A 13,654-nucleotide genomic window follows, 5' to 3' on the forward strand; every position below is an offset into this window, starting at 1 on the left:
TAAAACAAAGCAGTGTCTGCCTTCAAGAGGTTTACATTCTACTAGGGGGATAGTTTACCACATATACACATTATTTTAAGAAAATAAGTAAGTACAAGACAATTTGAGGAGAGAGGGGAGTGAACACTAAAACTCTGGATAACTGGGAAGCGCTTCCTGGAAGAGGAGGTTCCTGAGACGATCCTTGAAAGGTGCTAAGGATTCTAAAAGGTAGAAGTGAGGAGGGAGGAAGTCCAGGCATAGGGGATCCATCTAAGCAAAGGCACAGATTCAGAGGTTGGCAGTTGGCCAGTATGACTAGAACATAGCCTATATGAAGATGAATCATGTGAATAGCTCTGGAAAGGTAGGCTGTAGGCAAATGTTGGAGGGCTTTAAAAATCAACCTGAGGAGTTTGCAGGTGGTATTTGAGTTGGAGGATTAATTAATCCTAGAGAAATATGGATTCCCCCAAAGGTTTTTTGACATTAGAGTAACTTGGTCAAACTTGTGGTTCAGGAAAAAAATTCAGTATTATTATCTTTACTATGCCTTTGAGTACAACTTTCCCTTCTTGATGAGTCAATAAATATTTATTTTATTTTTAGATTTAATTACTTTATTTTTAGTTTTCAATATTCACTCCCACAAGATTTTGAGTTCTGAATTTTCTTCCCATCTCTCAACCTCCCCCACCCAAGGACAGCATAAATTCTGATTACCCCTTCCCCCAATCTGCCTTCTCTTCTATTACACCCCCTCTCTTATCCCCTTCCCCTCTATTTTCTTGTAAATTTCTATACCCCATTGCTTGTATATCGTATCTCCCAGTTGCATGTAAAAACAATTTTTAACATTCATTTTTAAAACTTTGAGTTCCAAATTCTCTACCTTCCTCACTCCCCACCCACCCCCATTGAGAAGACAAGCAATTCAATATAGGCTATACATGTGTAGTCATGTAAAACGCTTCTATAACAGTTATGTTGTGAAAGACTAACTATATTTCCTTTCATCCTATCCTGCCTCCCATTTATTCTATTCTCTCTTTGACTGTGACCCTCCTCAAAAGTGTTTATTTCTAATTACTCTTCCTCCCATTTGCCCTCCCTTCAATCATTCCTCCCCCCCCATCCCCTTCTTCCCTACTTTCCTGTAGGGTAAGATACTCAATTGAGTGTTCATGTTATTCCCTCCTTAAGCCAAATCCAGTGGGAGTAAGAGTCAATCATTCTCTCTCACTTCTCCCCTCTTCCCCTCCATTGTAAAAGCTTTTCCTTGCCTCTTGCATGTGGGAGATAATTTATCCCATTCTATTTCTCCCTTTATCCTTCTTCCAATATATTCCTCTCTCATCCATTAATTTCTTTTTAGATATCATCCATTTATATTCAACTCACCCTGTGCCCCTCCTCCATCTATGTATATGTATATGTGTGTATGTGTGTATGCATAATATACAATCCCTCCAACTACCCTAATACTGAGAAAACTCAGTTACAAATATTATCTTTCCATGTAGTAATGTAAAAAGTTCAACATTAGTAAGTCCCTTATGATTTCTCTTTCCTATTTACCTTTTCGTGCTTCTCTTGATTATTGCATTTGAAAGTCAAATTTTCTATTCACCTCTGATCTTTTCTTCAAGAATGCTTGAAAATCCTCTATTTCGTTGAATGTCCATTTTCCCCCCTGAAGTATTATACTCAGTTTTGTTGGGTAGGTGATTTTTGTTTTTAATTCTAGCTCCTTAGAATATCGTATTCCAACCCCTTCTGTCCCTTAATGTAGAATCTGTTAGATCTTGTGTTACCATGATCATGTTTCCAAAATAGTAGAATTGTTTCTTTCAACCTGCTTGCAATATTTTCTTCTTGACCTGGGAACTTTGAATTTTGACTACAATATTCCTAGGAGTTTTTCTTTTGAAATCTCTTTCAGGAGGTGATGAGTGGATTCTTTCCATTTCTATTTTATCCTCTGGATCTAGAATATCAGGGCAGTTTTCCTTGATAGTAACTTGAAAGATAATGTCTATGTTCTTTTTTTTGATCATGGCTTTCAGGTAGTTCAATAATTTTTAAATTATCTCTCCTGGATCTTTTACAGGTCAGTGATTTTTCCAATGAGATATTTCATATCATCTTCTATTTTTTCATTCTTTTGGTTTTGTTTTATAATTTGTTGACTTCTTATAAAGTTATTAGCTTCCATCCGCTCCATTCTAATTTTTAAGGAATTATTTTCTTCAGTGAAATTTTTGACCTCCTTTTCCATTTGGCCAATTCTGCTTTTTAAGGCATTCTTCTCCTCATTGGCTTTTTGGACCTCTTTTGCTATTTGAATTAGTATATTTTTTAAAGTGTTACTTTCTTCAGCATTTTTGGGTCCCCGCTAGCAAGCAGTTGACTTGTTTTTCTTGATTTTCTTGCATCTCTCTCATTTCTCTTCCAAATTTTTCCTCCACTTCTCTTACTTGATTTTCAAAATCCTTTTTGATCTCTTCAAAGGCCTGAGACTAATCAATATTTTTCTTGGAGACTTTGGATGTAGGGGATTTGACTTTGTTGTCTTCTTCTTTTTGTATGTTTTGGTCCTCCTTTCACCAAAGTAAGATTACATAGTCTGATTGTTTTCCTGGAGTTTGCTTATTTCCCCAGCCAATTACTTGACTTTTGAGCTCTTTGTCAGGGTAGTTCTTTGCTTCCAGTGGGGGTGGCGGGATGTACTATCAGCTACTTGATCCCCCCACAATCTGTGGGCCTAAAGCTCCAGAAATAGCCACTACCATTGCTACTGCTGCTGTGGCTGCTGCAGGCTCCTCTGCTGCTCTGAGCCTGGGGCCTGACCACTCAACTCTCTCACACAGATCCAGCAGTCTTTTCCTATTGATTTTCCAAGTGATCCTTGGTGTTTTAGGATTGAGAAGTCTGGAAACTGCCCCAGTTGCCAGTGATTCAATCACCTGAGGCCAGCTCAGGCTCTGTCTGTGCCAGTGCAGCAGAAACTAGACTGTCCACCACTCCCAGCCCAGTGCTATAGACACTTCCCATTGACCTTCCAGACTATCTTGGGCTGGAGATTTGCTTCAATCCATCATTCTGTGGGTTCTGCAGCTCCAGAATTTGTTTAGAGTCATTTTTACAGGTATTTTGCAGGGTTTGAGAGAGAACTGAAGCAAGTTCCTATTTTTACTCTGCCATCTTGGTTCAGTGAGTTCAGGAAAATTTGTTTGACTGTTGGGTAATTAATAAATTCTCAGACTTCCCTTATAGTACAGCATCCCTTTTGGGTATTTGGGGTAGTAATTCTATGATCATTATGCTAAAATTTGTAGAAACAAGATTTTGTAATGCTCCCTCTTTTTTATTCTTTGTTTTAGAAACCCTTCAGAAGCTGTTCTCTGCTATAATTCTCTTGCTGTAATTCTTGTTTTTCAGTCATGTCCTGCACCTATCATCTTCATGACCTCTTTTGCAGTTTTCTTGACAAAAGTAGTAGAGTGGTTTGTCATTTTCTTCTCCAGCTCCTTTTATAGATGGGGAAACTGAGGCAAAAAGGTTAATTGACTTGCCCAGAGTCACTCAGCTAATAAATATCTGAGGTTGGATTTGAATTCATGGAGATGAGTCTTTCTGATTCCAGATTCCACACTCTTTCCACTGCGCTACCTAGCTGTCTTACTATAATTGTAGCTAGCATTTATATAGGGCTTTAAAGTTTTCAGACCATTTTATGTATATTATATCATTTAATCTTCACAACAACCCATTAGGGTAGATACAATTATTGTGCTCATTTGACAGATAAGGAAACTGAATCAGACTGAGGTTTAAATGATTTGCTTAGGTTCACACAGCTAGTAACGATCTAAAGCAGAATTTCAATGCAGGTCTTCCTGACTCCAAGCCCAGAGCTCACTCTGCTGTATCACTTTGCTGTTTCTATAGGTCAACAATGATAGTAATTTTTCAAATCATCATTTCCTATATCACGTTATTTGATCCTTACGCGACATGCCTGTAAGATGAGAGCAGACATTTATATGGCCACTTTGTTGTTCTGGTTCTGTAAAATGAGCTGGAAAAGGAAATGGCAAACCACTTCAGTATCTTTGCTAAGAAAACCCTAAAAGGGATCACAAAGAATTGAACATGACTGAAAATGACTGAACAACAAAGATCATATACCCATGGTATGTCCCTCATTAGACTATTGGAATGCAAGCTCCATCTGATCAAGGACTTATCCTTCTTCTTCTCTTTCTTCTTTTCCTCCTCCTCATCTTTCTTCTTCTTTTCTCCTTCTTCCTTTTCTCTTCTTCTTCTTCTTCATCTTCATCTTCATCATCATCATCTTCCCCCAGTTCTTGGCACTAGCGCCTGGCATATGCTTCATATTTAATAAATGTTTTTTGATTGAATGATTGATATGACATGGAGCTAAAAGCTTGGTTGACCTCCTATGGACACTCTCCAGCTTATCAATATCCTTCTTAAATTGTGGTACCCAGAATAAAACAAGACACTGCAGATGACATCTGACAAGGGCAAAGTACAGTGGGATGTATTGCTTTCCCTTTCCCAGAAAACATGCCTCTCAATGTAGCCCAAGCTTGCACTAGTTTTTTTGGCTGTCTTGTCCCATTGCTAACTCATACCTTTTCAAAATAACTACTATGCCTGGCCCATACTAAATGCTTAATAAATATTTGCTGATTGACTAACCATACCTCCCTCATTATTGCATTAGTGAAATTGATTATTTGTACCCAAGTGTAAAGTTTTGCATTTATCACTATTTTATTTTGTTATATTAGATTTAGCTCAATGCTCTATCCTGCCTAGATCCTTTCAGATTCTGATGTTCTTATTTACTAAGTTAACTATCCCTTTCAGCTCCATGTCATTGACAAGTCAGCTGAGCACATAGTCTATGACTGTACTACAGTCACTGATAAAAATCTTAAGTAAAACAGGGGCAAGTACAGACCCCTAAGATATTTCACTTGGGACCTCCTACTAGGATGTGAATCATTCACAGCTCTTGAATGAATCTGGCCATCCAATCTATGCTCAATCTAATTAGACTATCATCTAATCCATATCTCTCCACTCTTCTTCCTAAGAAGAGTAGGAGATACTTTACCAAAAATTTTGCTTAGAACAAGGTAAACAATATCCACAGAATTCCCCTAATCTACTAGTTTAATTAACTTTTCAATAAAGGAAATAAATCAGTGTGGTATGACCTGTTCTTGATGAAGTCATATACTAACTCTTTGTAATCCATGCTTTGTTTTGTAGATGTTAGCCAACCGTGAAACTAGGGCTGGGAGCAGTCAGAAAGGGACTTCTGGCAGAAGCATTGGAGAAGCAGAATACACAGCAATTGGCAATGTGAGAAGGCAAGGGAGAAGGAGGTGTCAAAACAACTCCCACATTTTGTGAGTGGATAACTGGAGATACATTGGTATCACTAAAATCAAGAAAAGGAGAAAGGAGAAGAAAAAGAATTTTTTTTTGAAGGGGAGGTGGAGGATGGGGAAAGAAGGGAAGAAAGCCATACATAAGAATATACCACAGTAGCACCACTCCCCTTTCAAAGCTTCAAAGTTCTTTTGTGAGCTTACGGGGAGGGGGGGGAGGATGATTTTCTCCTTTCCACATCTAGCTCCTTCATCTCCCTTTTGCCACTACCCTGCAGGTCACTCCCATGTCATGAGTGCTGTGAAGTGAGGCCAGTTCCTTGAACAGGCTGTCTAAGTCCACCAGCTGGACTTAATTAATGTAGCTTTTCCCAAGAGATAAGAATGTGTATTCATCAAGGAACTGCCCAGGTCGGGAAGAACACACACACAATTGGCCAGGCTCCCATTGAAATTGGTTCATTTTCCTTCCTAAAAGAAAAAAGGAAATTCAGGGTTATAAAACCCCTGAATGTGAAAGAAATGGGAAACCAGGGGCCAAGACAGTATCCTCACTTACCTAATTCTGTCCTGTCTTTTGGTCCAGAAATGTCACATCAAAGCCCATAGATTCTTCTCTTTCTCAAGTCAGTGAAGGTCAGTGCCTTGGGGGAAGCTGTGATGTGGTAGAAAGAGCACAGGACTGAGAAAAGACCTAGGTTGGAACTTAGATTCTGTCAAGTAATGTTTTATCTTCAACAAGTAATAATCCATCAACAAGTAATAATTAAGAAAGCATTAAATGCCAGGGACTAGGACAGGCAGAGGATACAAAGACAAAACCAAAGCTGTCCCTGCCCTTAAGGAGCTTCCATTCTAACAGAGGAGACAACATGGGTGTACATAAAGCATGAACAAGGTAATCATGGGGGAGGGGAGAAATACCAGAAGCTGAGAGAACCAGAAAAGACTTCAAGCAAATGATGGTGGTTGAGGTGAATTTGGAAGGAAACTGAGGATTCTAAGAGGAAAAGGTAAGGAAGTAAAGGCTTTCCGATTTGGAAGGTGGTTCATGCAGAAGCAAATTGCAGATGATGAATCAGGTGAATAAACATTTATTAAGCACCTACTATGTTCTAAGCTCGGTGCTATGGGTTATTTCAGCAACAAAGGACAAACACAACAACAATAGCTATGGGTTGAGAATATTAAGAAAGACAAAATAGTCCTTACCCTTGAAGAACTCAAAATTTATTTTAAAAAACCTATATACATTTAATAATTTTATTATTTTATTATAAAAGATACTTTTTCCTTGGAAAGAAAGCTATGGCGAATCTGGACAATATAATAGAAAGAAGAGATATCACCTTATCAACAAAGGTCCATATGGTCAAAGCTATGGCTTTTCTAGTAGCAGTGTTTGACTGTGAGAGTTGGACTATAAGGAAAGCTAAACACCTCAGAATCAATGCTTTTGAATTGTGGCACTGGAGAAGACTTTTGAGAGTCCCTTGGACAGCAAGGGGATCAAATCAATCAAATACTTAAAAGAAATTAATTCTGGTTATTCATCAGAAGGTCAAGTACTGTAGCTGATGCTTAAACACTTTGGCTACATAATGAAAAGATGGGACTCATTGGAAATGATTGATGTAAGAATAGATTGAAGGAAAAAGAAAAAGGGGACAACAGAAGATGAGATGGATAGATAGTGTCAAAGAGACAATGAACAAACTTTGAGAGATAGTGGAGGATAGAAGGGTATGGCATTCTTTAACGTCCATGGAGTCAGGAAGAGTTGGACACAAATGAATGACTGAACAACAAAATATTATCATATTTTAATATATATTTAACATTTTAATAAATAAGTTAGCTATAAACTCAGAATAAAGACATTAAAGAGGTCCAGGAAAAGTTTCTGGCAGAGGGCGGGATATTAGCCAAGACTTAAAAGAAGCCAGGGAAAATAGAAAATTCTAGGAATGGAGTAAAATCAGTGAAAATATCCAGAGTTGTGAAATGGAATGTCTTGTTTGAAAAATGAGTAGGTGGAGGGGGAGTAAGGTAAAAAAGAAGATTGAAAAGTTAGGAAGGGATCAGCCTATGAAGGGCTTTAAAAACCAAACAGAGGATTTTATATTTGATTCTAGAGGTGACAGGGAGTTATTGGAGTTTACCGGAGTTGGGGGTGACATGGTCACACCTGCACTTTAGGATGATCACATTGACATCTGAGTGGAGAACAGAGAGGAGGGGAAAGACTTGAAGCAAAGAGACCGACCAAGATGCTACTGCAGTAGCCCAACTTGTGTTGAAGGCTTGCCCCATGGTGTTGGCAGTATCATGTATTAAAGGAGGGAGAATGGCCAGGGGGTTGATAGACAGTAATCAACAGGATCTGTAAAGGCTGATAAATCTTAATAAATCCAATGAGATAATATATGTATGGTCTTTTTGAAGGACTGTATGAAAGCCAGTTATTATTATACAGTCCAGAACAACTTTACTAGAAAGATGCAAACATTTTGAAAATGGTTTGTCACATACACGTTGAGCAAAAGGAGTGAGGGAGACATAGAGAAAAGGAAGGAGGAACAACATTTTAGCTCTGCAATATAGGAAAACTCACTTCTTCTATCTCTGGGCCTTGTTTTCTTCTATGAAAAAAGATGAAGTTTGCATTAGAATAAATAGGTGGTCTGTAAGAATCCTTCCAGTTCTAACATTCTATTTTAAAAACCTTTTTTGTTTATTTAATACTCATATTTAACAATTTTGAGTTTCAAATTCTCTCCCTTTCTCCAGCCCCTCCTCCACCCACTGAAAAGGCAAACAATGTGATACTCATTATATTTGTGAAGTCATGCAAAGCACATTTTTATTTTAGCCATCTAACATTCTATTCTTCTATAATCTAAAGCACATCTTTCCTGACTAGAAGCTCAGTCATTAGCCCACAATAATAGAGTGTGATTGGTAGTTCCTTGCCTTCTCTAATGAATGAAAACTGATTTATTTTCTCTTCTCAACCAAATAGTGTGCCTAGAGTAGTGATGTCCAGTAGGATTTTTATCATTTTCTAAGAGCAGCCAGTTTTTAACCACTACTTATCAAAATGTGCACTACAGCAAAGGATTGGAGATGATTGGAGAAGCAGTATGGTGTAACGGAAAAAGTAGTATGATTTATAGTCACAAGACTTGAGTGTAAATGCTGATTCTGACACTTTCTGTGTGATCTTGGACAACTCTCTGGGCCTCAATTTCACCATTTGTCATGTGAAGAATTCATTCTAGGTCTTCTCTATAGCCACTTCTAACTCTAGGTCCAATGATCCTGTGCATAGTACATAGTACATTAATAAATGCTTGTTGATGGACGGATCTTAAATCTGCTGTCAATTACTGAAGGCAAAAGGAAGAACAATGTCCAGCAAAAGGGAAGCTTGCTTAACTAGCCATCCCCTACAGGAGGAAAACAGGCCATGCTCATGCTCTTCTATGGCGATATTAACCTTTGCTGTGTGTGTGAGGTGGATGTGGGAAGGAGGTGAGTGATATTCTTAGTACTGCCGTCCTCTTCCTTTCCAAGAATTGCTTAGCCCTCGCCCACTGGAAACTTCTTTTTGAGATCCAGACATTAAAAATCACTTATATTTCACATCATAGATAATTTTGCAAAACCAAGAAAATTTAATCAAAATAGCAAGCATTGAAATAGCAGTAAAATAAATCATAAGGAAATACTCTCAACCCACCTAGTGCTCCAAGAAAACCACAGCATCTCCTCCCTAACCCAGGCCAGTCTTTGTTCTGAAGCTTGGCCTCAGCCTGGAGGTCAGCCCAGAGACCCCAAAAATATTTTCCTAGAAATTGTCCCTTGAATGACCGCAGAACATGATACCTCTTTTATGCCTCAGTTGCCAGAGCTGATCACTTTGAGGACTGCTGAGAGAGACCAGAAATTAGTCACTTCTGTGGTCGCAGTCACGGGCACAGTTATGCACTGAGTTCTTTGCCAGGCATGGAAACAAGAGTCATACTTGGAAAAGGTTACTTGTTACTTAAATTAATTGATTCATTTGATTGTCAAGGGGAATAAAAGTCTCCTTGGTGTTGGTAAGCCACAGTGAAGGAGTCATGTTCCATGAACATTATTTATCCTTTGCTTGCTGTTACCTAAAGTCACCCTGTCTCTCTCCTTCAACTCCTGACTGGAGCCTTCTTGGTATAGAGATATCATAGGATTTCAATAATCCCAATGCATCTGACTCAGAAGGATGATACCACAACCTGAGAAGATGGATGTGGCTCCGGAGCATCCTAGACACATGAACCATTGTCTTTTTCCCCTCTCATTTTCATTTCTTTATTCTTTTCAAAACTTCCCATCACTATGTGTTAACTCATACCTCTAGTTCCTGAGGATACAACATCAGGTGTTATGACCCTTATATTTAGTTCCAAAATGGAGTATTGATTTGTCACAAATAATCACCAGTTTGTTACCTGTGGCATATGGTCTTTGGTAAGCATGTTGAAAAAAGTTTCTGAAGGACCAAGAACTTTGTTTTGTCAGGTTGAAGGGCCTTTTGGGAGTGACAAATTCTAGGAGTCACCGTCTATCCGTGAAAACCTTTAATTGACCCCCAAAGGTACTGCCCTGTATATGAAAGATGACTATAACTGGTCTGAGATTGATAACTCTTGTGAGTGAGCAATAAAACCCTTGGGCTTTGTACTTGTGGAGGATGTTTCTTGAGTCTGGTTTTTCTCAGGATTCTCTGCTTCCCCAAATTTTCTTAGAGCACATTATCTAGATTTCTGCTTTCTAGCTCCCACCTTCATATACCATGTTGAATGCTTAATTGGATATAAGCTATATTTCCTTCAGGAGAATATAGCACCTTGAGGGCAGAAACTATGTCATTAAAAATTAAATCTTTTTATCTCTGGTGTTTGGCATTGTGTTTTACATACAGTAAACAATCAGTAATTGATAACTAAACTGAGGTTCCTTAGTCCCAGATTGTTAAAAATTAAGAAATACTCTCTCCTTGTATAGTGAATGGGAGAAAGAAGCTCCTCAGAACTGGAGACTCCCTCTGCAAGTTGTGAACTTGTGGAAATGGGACCTTTTAGAAAGCTGTTCTTTATTTTTAAACAAATTTTCATTTATATCTTTTGTTTTCTTCATCATCAGAAGTTCTCCTGGTATCTCATCTCTCCCTCTCCCAGAAAGCCATTTCACATAACAGCATTTTAATGAAAAAGAAGAGGAAAATCCCAGCAAAATTGGTGCATAGAAGAAAGTCTGAAAACATATGCAATGAATAGTGCTCATGGACCTCCTACCTCTGCAAAGGAGTGGGATAGGTAATATTTTCCTCATTTCTCTTTTTTGGAAACTGTTGTCTTTAGACTATTTTATATCCAAAAGGAATGTTTTATGTTTCCCATATGATTCTTAGGGAAGTGAATATCAAAGTCTTTAACTTTTTGTAATAATTCTAGTAATGACATACTTGCAAAGTGCTTTATATATATAGCACCTCATTTGATTTCGTTTCACCTCTTTGTGTTTCTAATCCAATATCAGGGTGGCTACAGGCATTTGACGATGCATATTTTAAAGTTGTGATTTGAGCCAGCTGTTCACTTAAGTATTAGTCAACTGATGTTTCCAAGGAGACAGAGTTAGGAGGACTACGGGAAACAAGAGCATTGTCATAAAGCCAAATCAGATAGGGGGGCAAAGAGGAGGGGGGTGGTTGGTGAGGGGAAGAAAAAGAACAAAGACTAAAACTAACAGCAAAAAGGAGGGAGGAAACCTGGGAACGTTAAGCTAGGTGATTACTTCCCCAGTCAGGAAATTATTACTAAGTTAATTTAATGGGGACAAGGGGGGAACAATCAACAGACTATAGTTCTGATGATTGATTTAACCTAGATCTGCAAAACACCCATCCTCCTCTCCTGTAGGGTGGATGCTTGCACAAAAGTTAAGTTAGAGAACAATTCAATGGCCTGAGCCAGGAAGATCTAGATTCTAGTCCCACTCTACCATACTGTTAGTGTTATACTGGGACATATCCATTAACCTTTCTATTCTTTAGACAACTCTCTAAAACTATAAATTCAAGAGATGACGCCAATCTACACTGGCAGGGGGAGTTCTCTTTGTCACTGAGATCACAGGTCTGAACCCTATTGCCCTTCAGTTTATTAGTAATGGTTTAAGGGATACATTTGGGGCCAGGATGTTGCAGAACTTTCCAGGCTAAACAGAGAAGTTGATATTTAATTCCAGAGGCACCAGGAAGCCATTGGAGTTAACTGAGTAGGGCAGTCACATGGTGAGATCTATACTTTAGAAAAATTATTTTGGAAGTAGTTTGGAGGATGAACCAGAGGGAATGGGGAAAAAGTTTGAGGCATGGAGATCAGATAGAAGGCTGTTGCAATAATCTAGGAGAAAGGTGATGAGGGTCTGAATTGAGGTGGTAGCTATGTCAATGCAGAGAAGGGGTTGAACCCAAGAAGTGTGAAAGTAGAAATGGTAAGACTTGGCAACTTTGACAAGGCTTCTTTCACTTGTACCAAAATCTGGTAGGTAGGTGCTCTTTTTGTAAAATTATTCTGTATAATTGCATGGGATCCTTTAGGAAGGTGACAGTCATTTAACTGATTTCAAGCTTGAATCTGATGTTCTACTCCTGGATGATGATGCTCTGGGCATTGGAGAAGTCCATGACTGAGTGCTTACACTTATGGCTAGTAACATTATTCTGAGACACTTTCTGTTTCATGATTTCTTCATACTGCTAATAGGTCATCTTGGTGTCTTTGTCCTTGAGTTTCACCTTTCCCCAACTGAACTTCCCATTTCATGGTACTACAATGTTGCCAAGAATTTACTCAGAGCCATGTTGCTAGTGACCTTGGAATTGTAGCCCTTGACATATCTATCCAGCTTAATGGCATGGGTGGTAGTCAAAGTGGTGATACGCAGGCAGATCAGACTATAGTTACCGCAGCAGAGAGCATGTTAGGATTCAGGTCAATGGTTTGCTGGTAGAACCTGATTGAAATGCCATAATCCTTCCTTCCTATTAGAAGTACTACTTTGGCTTGCATCTTGAACATTTCAGATCAATTCAATTCAACCCAGTAAAATTCTGTTCCATAACCACTTATTAGGTATCTATTGAACATAACTAGGTATTTAATAGTAATAACTACCTAGGAGGTAGTTTGAATGCCAGATGTGTGTGTGTGTTTGTCCTTCGTTGCCGAAGAAGACCATGCCATCAGAGAAATAATGACATGACTTGCCCTTGACTTTGTTTTGAGTGAGGGAGTATGCTTGCCTACAAGAGTATTTTATGGAAAACTTACACAAAGCAAGTGCTCACATGGTGGTCAGAAGAAGCAATACAATGACATTCTCAAGGTCTCTCTAAAGAACTTTGGAACTGATTATATGACATGGGAGACACTGGCACAGGACCACCCAGCAAGGCATACCTTCATCAAAGAAGATGTGCTCTATGAGTAAAGCAGAATTGAAGTAGCTCAAAAGAAACAAGAAATGTGCAAATTTAGAGAATCCACCCCAAATGTTCACATGGACTACTTGTGTCCCATCCGTGGTAGGGCATTCTGAGCTTGTATTGGGCTTATCAGCTACAGCTGGATGCTTTGTACCTTGACTTTAACATAATGATGTCATTTTGGTCCTCTTTGAGAAGGAAGGACAACAAGCAACCAACTAAATACCTGAGAGGTAGTAGTTGGTACAGTATGCTGAAAGCCAGTCTGGGAAGTAGGAAGATCTGATCTCAGCTATATTCTCTGCCACAAACTGGTAGTCACTTTATTTATTTATTTTTTTCAGCCAAAGACAAATAAAGTTTATTAGAGATCTGCCTTATTGGATAGACTTAAGGAATCTGAACCTTTGTGATGCTTGTGTTGAAAAGTGGGCCAGAGTGAATCTGAGCACTGTCATGGAGCAAAGATGGATTTTATATACAGAAAAATTGAGGGAGGGATCTAGGGGTGACCAAGTAGTCTGGGTTGACTAGAGGAGGAGTTTAGGGAGGGTCTTGATGGGAGTGGCCAGTAACTGGGGAATCACTTAACTTTTCAGTGCCCTCAGTCTCTATAAAAGATCTTAACCTCAGGTACATGAATAGATTTCAGGGGAGTTAGTGAACTTGGATGGAAAAGCATACATCTTAATTATCACTAACTTCTAAC

General features: G+C 38.7%; 1 long non-coding RNA gene across 2 annotated transcripts in view; it reads left to right on the top strand.

The window, feature by feature from the left end:
* Positions 1-5,639: 5,639 nt before the first annotated feature.
* Positions 5,640-13,654, top strand: part of LOC140528689 (uncharacterized) — a 48,363-nt gene continuing 40,348 nt past the window's right edge. The window contains exons 1-2 of one of the 2 annotated variants that reach the window (XR_011975268.1): positions 5,640-6,306; positions 10,596-10,768. This is a non-coding gene — a long non-coding RNA (uncharacterized lncRNA). Of the gene's footprint in view, positions 6,422-10,595; positions 10,769-13,654 lie in introns of both variants that reach the window. The other variant, XR_011975267.1, reaches the window with a different exon arrangement.

This window comes from Notamacropus eugenii, chromosome 2 (assembly GCF_028372415.1).
Source record: "Notamacropus eugenii isolate mMacEug1 chromosome 2, mMacEug1.pri_v2, whole genome shotgun sequence".
In the NCBI taxonomy this organism is placed as follows: Eukaryota; Metazoa; Chordata; class Mammalia; order Diprotodontia; family Macropodidae; genus Notamacropus; species Notamacropus eugenii.